Raw genomic sequence first — 16,036 nt, 5'->3', positions numbered from 1 at the left:
TTAAAATGGTTAGATTTCAGAGCACATTACTCCTGAGAATGAGATGGACTGAGTGCTGAAGTGACTGAGACGAAAGGAGTATGATGTTATAGGGTAATAAAAGGTGTTATAAAGGACTGGATGTTACAAGGTTCTTATCCACCTCCAATTATTTCTCTATAATCTCCCTCCTGAAATTTCCCCCACAGAGTAAAATAAAGTTGTGACTGTCCTCATCGCCCACCACGTCCACTGTCTCGCATTTCACCCATCTTCTCATCTTTTCCCAAAGCAGTTAGAGACCTTTCACATTTCCAGTCATTTATTCATGCCACTTATTTCCTGGCCCGAATTTCCTTTCTTTACTTGAAAAACTTCTACTGCAGTGAAGTTTTAGGAAACACAACTCAGAGATAGAGTAGTTAAAAATAAGTGCAAATATGGAGAGATAAACAAAACTACATATTTTGACTACTCAAATTTGGACCTCAAAAGTCTAAACTCAAAAAAGTATCTGGTACCTAGTATGAGCTCAAGAAATGTTAGTAGCCTTTCCTTATGGTGACACATGGCAGCAAGACAGTGGTACAGATTTCCAATGTGGAGAAGTTTGTCACTGATAGCATCTTCAAAGCTGAACCAAATGGGTTTCACATTCAGCAACTGACTGAAGATGACTACTGTGGAATGGGAAGGTCTGAGTTACACCAACCAGGACAGAAATCATTATTCTGGCCACCAGGATGCAGAACGTTCTTGGTGAGAAGGGCCAGCACATCTGCAAATTGACTGCTGTGGTTCAGAAGAGATTCGGCTTCCCTGAGGGCAGTATTGAGCTCTAAACTGAAAATGTGACCACAAGAGTTCTGTGCACCATTGCTCAGGCAAAGTCTCTCCGTTACAGCCTCCGAGAAGAACTCGCTGTGCAGAGGAGGGTCTGCTATGATGTGCTGCCTATTATGAAGGGTGGGGTCAAAGCCTGTGAGGTCACACTACTAGGAAATTCTGAGGACATAGGGCTAAGTCCACAAAGTTTGTGGATGGCCTAATAATCCAGGACTCTGTTAAATACCATGGTGACACTGCTGTGTGCCATGTGCTACTCAGACAGGATATGCTGGGCATCAAAGTGAAGTCATGCTGCCTGAGGACCCAAGTGGTAAGACTGGCCCTAAGAAGCCCCTTCCACCCCCATCTCTGAACAGAAGAGTGGGAAGCTGGAGCCACCTACCATGCTCCAGCCAGTACTCAACTATAATAGGGTGTCCTTGGCAGGATCTGGAGTTTGGATGTTGCTCTGTAAAGACCCTTAATAAAATATTTTTTAAGAACTTGTGGCCTGACTAGGCTATATTATCCAGTGTTCAGACTGAGGGTTGGGTCGCTCCATGGGGGAACTACTTGATTGATTCTTAGGGCTACCTGGATCACAGCATTTCTTTGCTTTCCTTGAAATCCTCTTGGTTTCACCTGTACCTGTGAGGCAAGGGCCGGAATGGGAGGACCCAAGCAGAGTAACCAGAGAAGTACCCTGTTCAGGGGTAAATCTGGTGATGATGAAAACTGATTATAACAGGGAAGTATCTTGATTAATTCATCTGTAGTTCAGAATTATAGCTTTAGAAGAGGGATATGTTTAAGGTGTTATCTGTAGATAACAGATGCATGTATAAAATTAATACAATAGCCATCATATTTTGGGGTTGTATGAAAAATATGAGTAGAATGAATGAAGTAAATGATGTTTTGTATGTTTAAGAGTCTTGATAATTTTTGTTGGACTATCAGGTCTTCTTCTGAAACCTTTTATCTGCAGTTAGGTCCTTGTGTATGCTTCCATCCAAAAACTTTTGAGATGCCATGCTGCTGCTGCTGCTGCTAAGTCGCTTCAGTCGTGTCCGACCCTGTGCGACCCCATAGACGGCACCCCACCAGGCTCCCCCATCCCTGGGATTCTCCAGGCAAGAACACTGGAGTGGGTTGCCATTTCCTTCTCCAATGCATTAAAGTGAAAAGTGAAAGTGAAATCGCTCAGTCGTGTCCGACTCTTCGCGACCCCATGGACTGCAGCCTACCAGGCTCTTCCATCTATGGGATTCTCCAGGCAAGAGTACTAGAGTGGGGTGCCATCGCCTTCTCTGTGAGAACTGAAGTGAGCCTCATTGACTTATGTCACATGTATTAATAGTATGTGTATCAGGCCCTGGTATGCTTAGCTAAGCCTGGTCCCATGACCCTTTTCTATCTAGCCAGGAGCTAAAGGTCCTGCTTCCGCAGATGGGCACTGGGATTTGAGATGCCCATGGCTTCTCTGACCTGGAACACTCCTGGTCTGTACCATAGTTTGGTGGAGAAGGACACAGGCCCTGGAGTCAGATAAACCTGGGTGGATTCTAGTTCCTTTATATCTAAGTTTAGTGAAGGTTCTCAACATCTCATTTGTAAATTAGAGCCAACAGTAAATTCTCATATTGTGAGCACTATATAATAATCTAGAAGACACTCAGTATGGTGCACACAGAAGTGATTACTACCTCGTTGACTTCTAAGATTAGAAACACCATCCAAGCCAGCTGAACATTGGCTATTGGGATGGCCTACTAGGATTCTGGTTATTGATCTTTACGTGTCAGACCTACTGTTAAGTGAGCAATTCTTGCAGTCTATATTCCTTTTGTTTCTCTGTTCTCCTTTAGCGAGGTGCTAACAAGGAAGGGATGGGAGGAGCCGGAAGCATCTCTCCGTCTCATAATTTGCCTTGGCTTTGGCTTTGGTGAGGCAAAAGACATCGATTATTTTAGAGCACAGCAATTAAGTAGGCAGGGTACAAAATGCCAATAATATCAACAAGACAATTCATTAAGCAGAGTAGGTGCTATTGGTTAATAAACGGGCTTTAAACAAAGATTTGCCCTGGGTGAGCCAAAATCTTGCATAATATGTCTAAAAATAGCAAGAGTTGACTCTAATTGTCAAGTATTTTCATAACAGCATGAAATAAGTATTCTTGGAAATGAACCTAGGGTTTTTTTCTTATAAACTGTGACCATTAAAATGATGCTTAAATTCTGAGGAAGTTGCACTTGTGTTAAGCGTATTTCATTGACTCACTCCAGTGATGTGGTAAAATGACCATAGACTTTTGGAGTCAGACAGACATTGTTTTGAATTCTACTGTGATACTAACTTAATATCACTGAGACATAGTTTTCTCTTAGGTGAAATAGCTTTAGTTTCCTCTATTTTGCAAGATGGCTGTACAGATTAAATGTGATAATGCATGTCAAGTGCCTTGTGTCATGCCATGCCCAATTTCTGTCTTTATCTTTATCTTCCAGAGCTATATGGAGAGCATACTTATGTTAAATCAACTTAGTAAAAACACTCAACCTCTCATCTGCTAACTATTCGGCATTCATCCCCTCATACAAGAGACATCAGTGTGATATAATGCTCTAAGATAGAACTTGCTGACCATCTGATCTTTTTTTCATTTGGGCAGTGCAACTCAAATTATGGATAGGGAAGAGGGGAAGTGAATGATTGAATTTGTTGACTTAGATAAATAGGAAAGGGAGTGCTACTGAGCATATGTTATCATGAATGAAGTTACCATGTACTATTTTTATTTTTAGTTTAGGCTATATTTTTAATATTGTTAAGTTTCCTGGTTGTGTAATTATATATATACAAGAAATAGAAAATAATTTTATTTAATTTTAAATTTTTTTCAAAAATGAATTTGTTTTGCTGGGTTGTAGGAACCCCCAAAAGAATAATGACACCTCAAGTACATGATTAAATTGCTACATTTGGCAGATATGTGTGTGTGTGTATGCTCAGTCACTCAGTCATGTCTGACTCTTTGTATCCCTATGGACTGTAGCCCACTAGGCTCCTCTGTCCATGGGATTTCCAGGGCAAGAATACTGGAATGGGTTGCTATTTCCTATTCCAGGGAATCTTCCTGACCCAGGGATCGAACCTGTGTCTCCTGCATCTCTTGTATTGGCAGGCAGAGTCTTTACCACTGAGTCACCTGCAAAGTCTATAAATATACATATATCCCCTCTTTTTAGAGTCTTTTCCTATATGTGTTATTACAGAGTATTGAGTAGAGTTCCCTGTGCTCTACAGTGCATTCATATTAGTTATCTATTTTATATATTGTAGTATGTGTATGCCAGTCCCAATTTCTCAATTTATCCCTCCCACCATGTACTAGTCATGGCACAAATAACTATTAAATGGTTAGTACAAAGGGGCTGACTTAGGTGCTAGGGGTACAACAGTGAATGAAATAGGTCAAGTTCCTGGCCTCATGGTACTTAAGTGCTAGTGAGAGGATACAGAGAATAAATAACTCAGTAAAATATATAGTGCTATAGACAATGGTCATGATGTAGAAGAAAAATAAAGAAAAATAAGTATGGGACTTCTATCTTGTGTGGGGTGGCCATAAAAGGACTCTTCAATAAGGTGACATTTGGGCAGCGATCTTACGGGAGTGAAAGAGGGTTTGCAGATGTTAGCCTGACCTGACTGATATGGGCGTCCTCCATGAGAAACCAAATTAGGGCTTACTCCCGGTCCTGATCCTTCCCACCAGGGCACCATTCTCTGATACCCTCCCTATTCATCAAGGAATCTGCTAGGATCTGATATAGCACAACCACTTAAATCCCAGTTTGGAGGATGCTGTCTATCTATAGTTCCATTTACCTTTTGAAAATTTACAGACTAATAGAGCAAGCATATGGAGAAGGCAATGGCACCCCACTCCAGTACTCTTGCCTGGAAAATCCCATGGATGGAGGAGCCTAGTGGGCTACAGTCCATGGGGTTGCTAAGAGTCGGACACGATTGAGCGACTTCCCTTTCACTTTTCACTTTCATGCATTGGAGAAGGAAATGGCAACCCACTCCAGTGTTCTTGCCTGAAGAATCCCAGGGACGGGGCAGCCTGGTGGGCTGCCGTCTATAGGGTTGCACAGAGTCGGACACGACTGAAGCGACTTAGCAGCAGCAGCAGCAGAGCGAGCATATCAGTCTGTTCTGAAAGAAGAACACTCTTAACTGGATCTTTTAAAGACTACACAACTGATCCACACAGCAGCCAATGTGGATATAAAACAAATAAAATTCCACTGCTTTCCTCCACCTGAAATACCATGTCCAGTTCTTTCTGCATCTCCTGGTACCACTATTATTCTAATAGTTGGTAGAATTTCAGCTCGCCCTGTAATCTCTTTCATCTGACCCATGGATACCACCTGCCTGGGAGGAGAACAGTGGGATGTACTTGTGGCGATCCACTCCATCGTCTTCCTCACATGCCTGCATACCAGTCCTGGGCTCTCTGCTGAAATTCTGTCAACTACACTAGAACCTAATAACTAGTGCTGATTTTCCCAAGACAGCCAAAATGTGCTTTAAAGAGTTCCTCAGCTCCATTGGCTTCATTTTATGCATCAGCAGTAAAGGGTAGAGACTGCAGAACATACCTGAGAATGTACCTCTGATTTAGGAGTGTACCAGCCTGGACAACGGAGAAGGCAATGGCACCCCACTCCAGTACTCTTGCCTGGAAAATCCCATGGATGGAGGAGCCTGGTAGGCTGAGTCCATGGGGTGGCGAAGACTCGGACACGACTGAGCGACTTCACTTTCACTTTTCACTTTCATGCATTGGAGAAGGAAATGGCAACCCACTCCAATGTTCTTGCCTGGAGAATCCTAGGGATGGGGGAGCCTGGTAGGGTGCCGTCTATGGGGTTGCACAGAGTCAGACACAACTGAAGCGAGTTAGCAGCAGCAGCAGCAGTAGCCTGGGCAAACGCACTCAGCCTGGCTAGGGGAGGGATTCTCCTGTAGTGAGTCAGCTCCATCTATGGACTTTAAAATAAATCCCACCATCCACCCAATACATTATGCAGTTTCCTCAAACACCTTCCTGCTTACCTTCAATTCAGGCCCTGCTTCCTACCTCTGGGTCTCTTTACATCAATATAAAGACCTATGCCAATGCATCTCTCTAGTTTTAACCAGAGTCATATTATTTAGGACAGGAGCTTAAATGACTCCTCTGGCTTTTGCACCTGCAGGTTTAGGTGAGAGGGGCTTCTGCCTCCAGCCATCACCCTGGGCAACCAGCTTGTGTGGACTCCCAGCCAGTGCATGCGTACTAGCTAGTCCCGAAGTCACTCTCCTCAGTGGTGTCAGAGCCGATCAGGGCTCACTAATAGGCCAAGCTTATATTTCTCACTTTTGTAGGTTAGCTCGACCTGAAGCCAAGAGTTCAGACATGTACTCAAGCTATACTCAGGACTATTTGCTTTTAAATGCATCCACTCTAAGCAAAATAACTCAGGACTTCCCTTAAAGACAGACAGGGAGACTAACACCTTTTGAGAACATTGAGGTCATGATGTTCATGTTTTAAACCATATTAGGGCAGCCAGGATTCTCCCAAATTAATGGCTAAGAAATTGCCCCACTTCTCAGTGACTTTTCAGTGCCTTTGTAAGGCAAGCGCATAGAGGTAATCACAGCTGTTGTGACCACCCAGCACAGTTGCATCTTCCTTACTTAATACAGCATTTCCATGCTAGGAGAGGGGGGCTAGAAGACCAAGATAGAGAGGCGAGCTTTCGTGTCCTTGAACACTTCCTGAGAGTAACTACCAACACACTGGATATAATTGCGATTAGGACACTTGGGAAATTGAACCAGGAAAGTTCATCCTCCGATATTGAATTTTAAGGTGATTTCCAGGCATGGGGCAAGAAAAAAGGTCATTCTGAAACTGTGATCACATAGGAATATTGGTATGGGGTTTTCTAGGGCAACTTATTTAATTGGGAGTTTATCTAGGAACCTTCTAATAAACAGTGGATTTTTAGAAGAGGGATATGTTTAAGATGGATTTCTGTCTTGCACGTAGAAAATGAATACAATAGTCATTATATTTTGGGGTTATGTGAAAAAAAGAAACATTAGAATGAATGAAGTAATGATGTTTTGTATGTTTGAGTCTTGATATTTTTTTTGGACTATCAGGTCTTCTTCAGCAGCCTTTTATCTGCAGTTAGGTCCTTGTGTCTGTACACAAAGACTAAAGAGAACAAGAAGTGCACTTTTCCTTCATTATCAGTCAATTATGGAGACAGAAACATTCAGATTCAGGAATTCTATATTCTTAATATCCAAAACTTAATATCCAGGATTTTGCTAGCTTCCAATTATAGAGAAAACAGATCAAATAAACTAAATCTCTAACTCGCCAATGACTTCTGTTTTATTTTGTGATTTGCCTGGACTCCAGCAAGCTGCTTCTTTCCCCACATTTTATGTATGTTGATCCAGAATCATTTTTTGATTATTGTTAGATTGACTGAAGATTTTCATTAAAAACATGAGGAAAAGAGAAGATGTGAGGCTGCAGCAGGAGTGATAATAGAAAGCTGTCTTCCTGCAGCTCAGGTATGTGGTACATTTTGTTTCAGTTTAAAATAAAAAATTGAAAATAATTTAATTCTAGTTCACATCTCTCATCTTTACTATGTGGGGTATAACTGAACAAATGAAGCGGAGATACATTATTCATTAGTAAATGACATTTTGGTTAAATGAAACTCTATTTATAAATAACGTGTGTGTGTGTGTGTGTACACAGAATCCAGTGACTTTGCACCATATGACCATGATGACATCATCTCCCCCTCAAATTACTCAACAAGATGAATTTTTTGTTGATAATAATTTCAGCTCTAATGGAAAGAAATATTTATCTGACACACCATGGCACCTTAGAATTGCTAAAGGAGTAACAACTGGAGATCAGGACTTGTGAGTTCAAGTCCCAACTCTGATCTTGATCGCTGATAACCTTGCCCAAATCACTGAGAACACTGACCCTCAGTTTCTTCATCTGCAAATTGGATGTGATAACATTTCCCTTATCTGCTCCGGCCCTCCTGACTGGTTCAAGCTCTCACGTGTCCATCTCACATGCCTGGATTTTCCTGTGCTTGATGTCTGTTCACACAGAATGTCCTAAGTGCTCTCCTGCCTACTTCTGCTCAACAAACTCATTTGCAGCATTAAGACCCTGGTAAAGAAACTCTTTTTTTTTTTTTTTTACCCCAGCCTCCCAAGTGAACTTTCCTGTGCCTTTCTTAGAGACACTGTGTATCATCTGTAGAGGAGATTCCCTGACATCCAGCAACCGTCTTTACACGGTTGTCTCCTGGACTAATCCTCCACACTCCTGAGGTTAGGAGTCACACATTACCCTACTCTTGTCTCTCCGTAATGCCCAGCAAGGCACCTGGCCCACGGTGGCACTAGATACATGTTTGTGGGTTTAATCAATGCACACCCAGCTTGTCCCAGGGCTGCTGTTGGTTGTTTTAAAAACCACAAGAAAAGAGACAGAGATTCACAGAAATAATACTAATACTTGGAAAATATCTTTGCCACTTCTGGATTTCTGCTTGCAGCGCTGTATGGACGGGTGATGGCAAATCTCACCCATCTTTCACTTTCAGATATAAGAATCTGGTGCAGTCATGTAGCTTTTTCTTTCAGGTTAAATAAGCCCCAGTTCCTGTACTCATGATTTATAGGCCCCATTTTCCAAGTCTTTAATCATTTTCATTGCTTTTCTCTGGAACTATTCCAAGTTCTCTATTCACTTAAGTTTCAGGCTCCAAACTGAACATGGTATTGAAATACTGTGTGAAAAAATCATCTGTGTATTCCTATAGTCAATATTCTTATTTATACATAAATATTCCCTCCCCCCCATCAGTCTATAAATATTAATTGGACACTTATGCTATACCTGGCACTGGACTTCAAAGCTTTTGGTAATTTTAAACATTCTGATTTTTCTCTGTGAGACAGGATTTCTCTGGTGATGTTACATGAAAAGTGTTAGTTGCTCAGTCATGTCACAACCCCATGGACTGTAGCCTGCCAGGAGATCAAACCTGGTCTCCTGCATTACAGGCTCAGATGGTAAAGAATCTGCCAGCAATGTAAGAGACCTGGATTCAACCTCTGGGTCAGGAAGATCCTCACTACCCACTCCAGTATTCTTGCCTGGAGAATTCCATGGACAGAGGAGCCTGGGGGGCCATAGTAAATGGGGTCATAAAGAGGTGGACGTGACTGAGTGACTAATACTTTCACTTCTTTTCATTGCATGGAAAACATATTTGTAAGTGTTTATAAAGTAGTTATTTATGTAACAGTGAAATGGCTTTCCATGTTAATAAGTATGCTACCTCTTATCTGGTTTTTTAATGTGACATTAATTTAATAACTCCTGTGTTCCATGAATATAGCAAGTTTATTAATCACCCCATATTACACTGTAAATTGAAGAAGCAGAAAATTATCTAGAGATATTTTTTCATTATACACTCTGTTTTTGGTTTTTATCTGATTTTATTTATTTGTTATGGGTGGCTCAGTGGTAAAGAATCTATGTGCCAGTGCAGGAGACCCATGTTCAATCCCTGGGTTGGGAAGATCCCCAGGGGGAGGGCATGGCAACTCACTCCAGTCTTCTTGCCTGGAAAATGCCATGGACAGAGGAGCCTGGTGGGCTACAGTCCATGGAGTTGCAAAGACACAACTTAGTGAAGAAACAACAATTTATTACTCTTAGAACATCTCATTTTTGACTGTACTCAGAAGTTCTCAGAGAAGACATTCTCCATCTCTTGGCAATCTGTTCCCTGTCTTTCTCTTTGGCCACCTTCATTCTCTTGGCCAAAAGTTTAGCATGTTCTGCAGCCTCTTTCTTATTTTGCTTGATGTGCTGTTTCTCCAGAGCAATACACCAATGTTTATGTTGCATACCATGGTGTAACAAGACGGTGAATGTTGGGTCTTTGGTTGTAAGTTTCTTCTTTGTTTAGGGGCTTTCTCACAACACAGTGGTGGACATCATCCTCTTTAGAGAGATTAAAAAGTTTGTGGATTCTGTAGCTCTTTGGGGCCCCAGGTGATAAGGCACGAAAGCATCAGAGAGTCCAGAAATACCCTTCTTCCCTTTTTCATGCTGACAAAGTTGAGAACACTCAGGTGGGCATTTATAATGCAATCTCGCACAGACTTGCACTTTCTCCTTGGTCTGTACCGGGAATGCCTCTCCCTCAGAAGCAAGTGTGCTCTGCCATGGGTCAACACACCCTGCTTCATGGGGAAACCTTGTCAACACTTCTGATGCTCTGTCTTTTTATGATAGCCATCTCAGTGAGTGCTCAGTGGTTTCTCGTTGTTTTTCAAGTGAATGTCACTACGGGTAACCATGTTGAGCATGTTTTCACTTGCTATTGGTTACTTTTTTTTGAGCAATGACTGTTCAAATATTCTCTCCATTTTCATTCAGGTTATAAGTCGCTTTACTGTTGAGCTCTAAGAATTCTTTATGGGTGCTGAATATATCCCTTGTCATATACTGTATTGTTGTTCAATCGCTAAGTTGTGTCAGACTCTGCAATCTCATGGACCACAGCACACCAGGCTTCCCTGTCCTTCACTATCTCTCAGAGTTTGCTCAAACTTATGGCCATTGATTTGGTGATACCATCCAACCGTCTCATTCTCTGTCACCCTCTTCTTTTGTCCTCAATCTTTCCTAGCATCAGGATTTTTTTCCAATGAGTTGACTCCTTGCATCAGATGGCCAAGGTAGTGGATTTTCAGCCTCATCATCAGTCCTTCCAGTGAATATTCAGGTTTGATTTCCTTTAGGATTGACTGGTTTGATCTCTTTGATCTCAAGAGTCTTCTCCAGCACACACACAGCATATGATTTAACAAATATTTTTTTATCATGCTGTGGGTTGGTTTTGTTATTTACCCCAGGTCTGTGCTCTGAAGAGTATTCAGGGTTGTACACTTTCTCCCAGTCCTGTAACGTCAAGCCAACCTGGGATATCCGTGTGCTATCTGCAAGGGTTTGTAATGCCCTATGCAGAGGCTCCCATACACGGTCTGTGGAGGCTCACGTGCACCGTCTTGGGAGGATACAAGTAGCCTGCTGGGCCACATGCCATCCAGTTTGGGGGGTGGCTGCCAGTGAGGTGTCTGATGGGGTTTGGGGGCCAGCCTCTAGGGTCTGTGGTCAGTTTTTGAGATCTGCACAGTGGTTTCTGTGACCCCAGCCCTTTTGCCCTGCTCCTACTCCCCCCAAGACCATTCGGCCAGGCGGATCCCCTCGATGCTCTGGATAGGGTAAGGCAGAAGTGGGCTTTGGGGCCTATGTCCCACTAGGCTGGGGAAGATGGGTGCTCATTCTGCTCTTACTTTTCCTTGTGGGTAAAATCATGGGTTGAGGGGTCTCTCCTGGCATTGAGCTGTGAAGCTGTGGAGGATGGTTGACACAGGGAATGTGAAACTCTTCTATTCTTCAGTGCCTCTATCCTTGTTTGTTTGTTTATTTTATCCTCAAAGGAAGTGCTCTAAATTCTCCCCTGGACTTCCAGGTTCCCACAGGGGTATTCCTGTCCATGAACGGTGACTAAAATTGATGTTTCTTTGGGAGTATGAGGGCTTGAATCTCCTACTCTGCCATCTTGCTGACATCCTGCTTCTGTATTTCCCCAGAGCAAATTTGATAGGCTTTTCCTCTCCCATGCTGGGAGGAGAGGCCTCTTAGTTCTTCCCATATGCATGTGGGCTCAGGGTGGGAAATAGTGGCCCTTTCTTTGGACACTCTTCATAACAGATGTGGCTGTAGTGAGATCTGGATTCTCTGCAGAATGCAGAGAGAAAAGGGGCCTTTCCCTCTGTCATGATACAAAGCGCAGATCTTTCTGGATGTAAGAAGCATGGTACAGACTTGCAGCAATGTCCAATAGAACTTTCTGTGATGATAGAAATGTTCTATACTTATGTCATAGGATACTGTAGCTGCTAGGCACATGTGGTATTCAGCTCTTGAAATGTAGCCAGTATGAGCGCAGAACTGAATTTTTAATTTTAATTATGTTTGAATGATTTAAATTTATATAGCTACATATGGATAGTGGCTACTGTACTGAAGTGCTGGTCTAGAAAATCTCTTTCTCTGTGTGTATGTTGTAAGCAATGGGAAGCAGTTTGAATTGTTGAGCAAATATCTAGGTAAAATATTATCTCGGATAGTTAGTCCTTAGTGTCTTAAAAAAAAGTTCTGGTGGTTGATCTAAACAAAAAAAGGGTATGCTTGAAGGTGTTTGAAAGAATTTTAAAAGTTCAGATTGTTATAAATCTATAAGCTTGATTTAATCTAGCCATCAACTCTCAAAATAAATGAACATAGATTTAAAGCTTTTCAATTTAAACCATCTTGAGTTTTAGATGTGTTATCTTTGAGAGAGGGATGAAAGTCTGGAAATTTTGTCTTCTTTTTGACATTTAGAGGAGATAGTTGCTAATACTATTTTTTTCCATTTTGCCTTGAGAAAACTGTATATAAAACTTATTTTTAGTATTAGTTAATGGTCTTTTAATAAATTTTGATTAAGTTTTTAGGGATTTTGGTAAGAGATTTTTTTGAATACTATCTTAGGGGGAATAAACATTGTGAGTTGATTTTTTTTTTTCCCATTTCTGAATACCCTTGAGCATTTAAAGAGCAGCATTGCATGAGAAATGCCTCCCCCTTTGCAGGCAGTTTTTAGTCACTGGCCAGTATGAAGAGTTAAATGTCTACCTGACTTTGGCAGCACGAGGTGCAGTCTCCTCTGAATTCTGCTATTCTTTGATTTCATCAAAAGGCATATTTGCATATGGACTGATAAGGCACCTTGGCACTGAGATCCTGGATTTCATACAGGCACACACTTGGCACAAGACTGATGAAAACTCAATTATGATTTATGTCTATGCAACAGAATTTCCTATTGATTACCTGCCAGAACCATGATAAAGCAATGTTAGGCCTGAAGCCAATTCTTCCCAGCTGTAATCTCTTCTTAGGTTTTGTACTCTATGCCTTTGCTGGAGTTTTCTGAGCATTTGTGAACAAAAATGGTTCACAGCAACGATCTTTAGATATGCAAACTAGTCTGCAATAAAGGATCCTCTTCTTAGTGTCTTGGTTTACTTTGTATTTACCTTTCAACCATTTGGGGTTTATCCAGAACCTGCTTATGTTCTTTATATTGTTCTGAGTTTTATAGGATGTAGAAGAAATGGAAAACATGGAACTTGTCTATAGTTACCTGGAGGAGGTCAGTTGTCCAGAGATGAAGATGTTATCCAAGAAGCAATTGCCTTCTATTATTGATACATTGGTGAAATCGAGCGACATGACAGAGTGATCAAAGTGGAGCCAAAACTAGACTGAGAGGCTTCTTGGTACATGATTATTAATGGAGAAAAGACATTAAAAATAAAAGAAATTACAACTAGGTAGAGAGAATATGGAATGAGGGTCATAAAGGGGGTTCTTGTGGGAAACCTAGCTTCCTTGATAGTTTTCTATTGAGACGTGAACATTTTATTCCTCATATTGAAAAATAATACATTTATTTTAAATATTTAACTTTGAAACAGCTTAAAATATCTAACATTAAAATAGTGCTCCTTGGGTGCTTGGCCCTGTTCTAAGCACTTCATACATATTGGCTCATTTGAATCTCAAAACATCTCCATGAGGAAGTTCTATTATTATCTCCATTTACAGGCTAGTTAACTGCAGACCAGAGACAGTAAAAGACTTGTCTAAGGTCCCACAGCTAGAGGTGGTGGTGCTAGAGTTTGAACCCAGGCAGTGGGGCCCCGGGCTCTGTGCAATCAACCACCAATCTGTACAGCCTCTCATCAGTGGAGAACAACAGAAAGACACACTCCATGGCTTATGTTGTGGCTCCTCAAACAATAAGAGAGCTGTCCCTTTCTCATGATGAGGAATAGAAAGGTCACTTCTTTAGGTACAAGGTCACTTACAGTTGGATGGGCAAGGTATCCTCATTACTGCTTAAAGCTGCCAGTTTTAAAGAGCCTTCAATTCTGTAGAATAAGTTCAGGACTGTATAAGTTAGAATACATTAGGACTGTATAGTGGGTTGAATTGTGTTCCCTTGAAAAGATGTGTTGAAATTGTAACCCCCAGTATCTCAGAATATGACCTTATTTGTAGATAGGGACATTGCTGAGGTAACAAATTTACTTTGTTATGGCAGGTCTAGGGAACAGGTTGAAAGTGGTTTTCAGATATTTGATGTGGCATCCTATTAGTTGAGAACTATTTAAACTCTCAAGAGGGGATCCACTTTCTGCATATAGAGAGTAGAACAACTTAAAACCTCCACAGGGAGATTAATGAGCTATCACATGTACTAAAAATCTCACGTGACAGATTAGAACTTCATACAGTTGAAAACTTATTTCAAATTTTATCACTACTTAAAAAACAGTTCACATCAGAATCTGTGTTAGGCTACTGTACTAAATAATGTATAGTTAGAGTCTAGGGAAGTAATTTTTTTCCTCCAAAGATATTCAAGGGCCTTTCTCCTCAACTTTTCCACCATTATTTATGCTATAGGTACAGCTTTACTTGATTGGATGAATAGTATAGTTTATTTTGTACTCTAAGAGGATTGTATTTCCTGTCCTAAATTATGTTTTGTTATTGTTCAGTCGCTAAGTTGTATCTGATTCTCTGCAGCCCCGTGGACTGGAGCACACAAGGCTCCTCTGTCCTCCACTATCTCCCAGAGTTTGCTCAAATTCACGTCCGCTGAGTCAGTGATGGTATCTAACCTTTTCATCCTCTGCCGTCTCCTTCTCCTTTTGCCTTCGATCTTTCCCAGAATCAGGGGTTTTCCAGTGAGTTGGCTCTTCACATCCGGTGGCCAAAGTATTAGAGCTTCTGCTTCAGCAACAATCCTTCAAATGAATATTCAGGGCTGATTTCCTTTAGGACTGACTGGTTTGATCTTGCAATTCAAGAGACTCTCAAGGTCTTCTCTAGCACAACAATTCGAAAGCACCAATTCTTCAGCATTCAGCCTTCTTTATGGTCCAACTCTCACATCCGTATGTGACTACTGGAAAAACCATTTGCTGGCAAAGTGATGTCTCTGCTTTTTAATATGCTTTCTAGGTTTGTCATAGCTTTTTTTCCCCAGGAGCAAGCATCTTTTAATTTCATGGCTGCTGTCACCATCTACAGTGATTTTTGGAGCCCAAGAAAATAAAATCTGTCACTGCTTAATAAGTTATAGCTATCCTTTATTGGACAATAGCCCTAAACTGTATGCCAGGTATTTTATTATCAAATTAAGAGTTTAGTTTTCATAGACTAATGCTTTATATGTGGAACAGTAAACATTAAGCAAAGTTTATTCCTTTAAAGACCACCGCTAACCTCTTCAGTCTCTCCTAGATAAATAGATATGTTAGAGATATTGAATTGTTGGTGCACTTATTGAAAATCCCTTGCTCTTTATCCTTGTATATAAGATTTGGCTGTTTGAATAGCTCAGTGTAGACAGAGCCTCTCTGTATTGTGGCTGTGTGTGTACCACTAGCCTGTGTCAAGACTCATTTTAATAAGCAGTCCTGTGTATCTTGTTGTATGAGTGGTAACAAAGTTATAATGATTGCTAATTATACCATCTATTTTGAAGATCTCAGGGAAAGTTTCTGCCTGCTCTGAGTACAAGAGCAATTTTATAAAACTTCCCCTATTATGGTTCTGCTCAGATCAGAGCCAATAGGAACAGTCTTTCAACATGGCAGACGATAGCTTTTGAGATTATAAAGGATTGTATTTAGTTTTTCCTTCTTTAAAACTTGGCTCATAATGATCCGGTTAGGCTGACTTCAACCCCTCTCTCTCTTGGCTATAGAGAAAACAAGCAAACACTCTTACATGAATATTAAAGCTCTATTATTTCAAATAAGGAGTGGCCTGAACAAGCCTCTGACCCCACTGGCCAATTATTGTCCAAAAGAAAGGCCACTTGGCCTTTTCTTCTTTTTTCTCTTTCCAAACAAGTTATTGTCTTTGCTGGATAGTCTTATCTTTTTGCGGATTTATAAGTAA

At 41.1% G+C, this 16,036-nt stretch overlaps 1 pseudogene; it reads left to right on the top strand.

Annotated features, from left to right (window-relative positions):
- The first annotated feature begins 452 nt into the window (after positions 1-452).
- Positions 453-16,036, top strand: part of LOC109565525 (small ribosomal subunit protein uS3-like) — a 99,018-nt pseudogene continuing 83,434 nt past the window's right edge.

The sequence above is a fragment of the Bos indicus genome, chromosome 11, assembly GCF_029378745.1.
Source record: "Bos indicus isolate NIAB-ARS_2022 breed Sahiwal x Tharparkar chromosome 11, NIAB-ARS_B.indTharparkar_mat_pri_1.0, whole genome shotgun sequence".
NCBI lineage: Eukaryota > Metazoa > Chordata > Mammalia > Artiodactyla > Bovidae > Bos > Bos indicus.
This window is presented reverse-complemented; position numbering and strand designations above follow the sequence as displayed.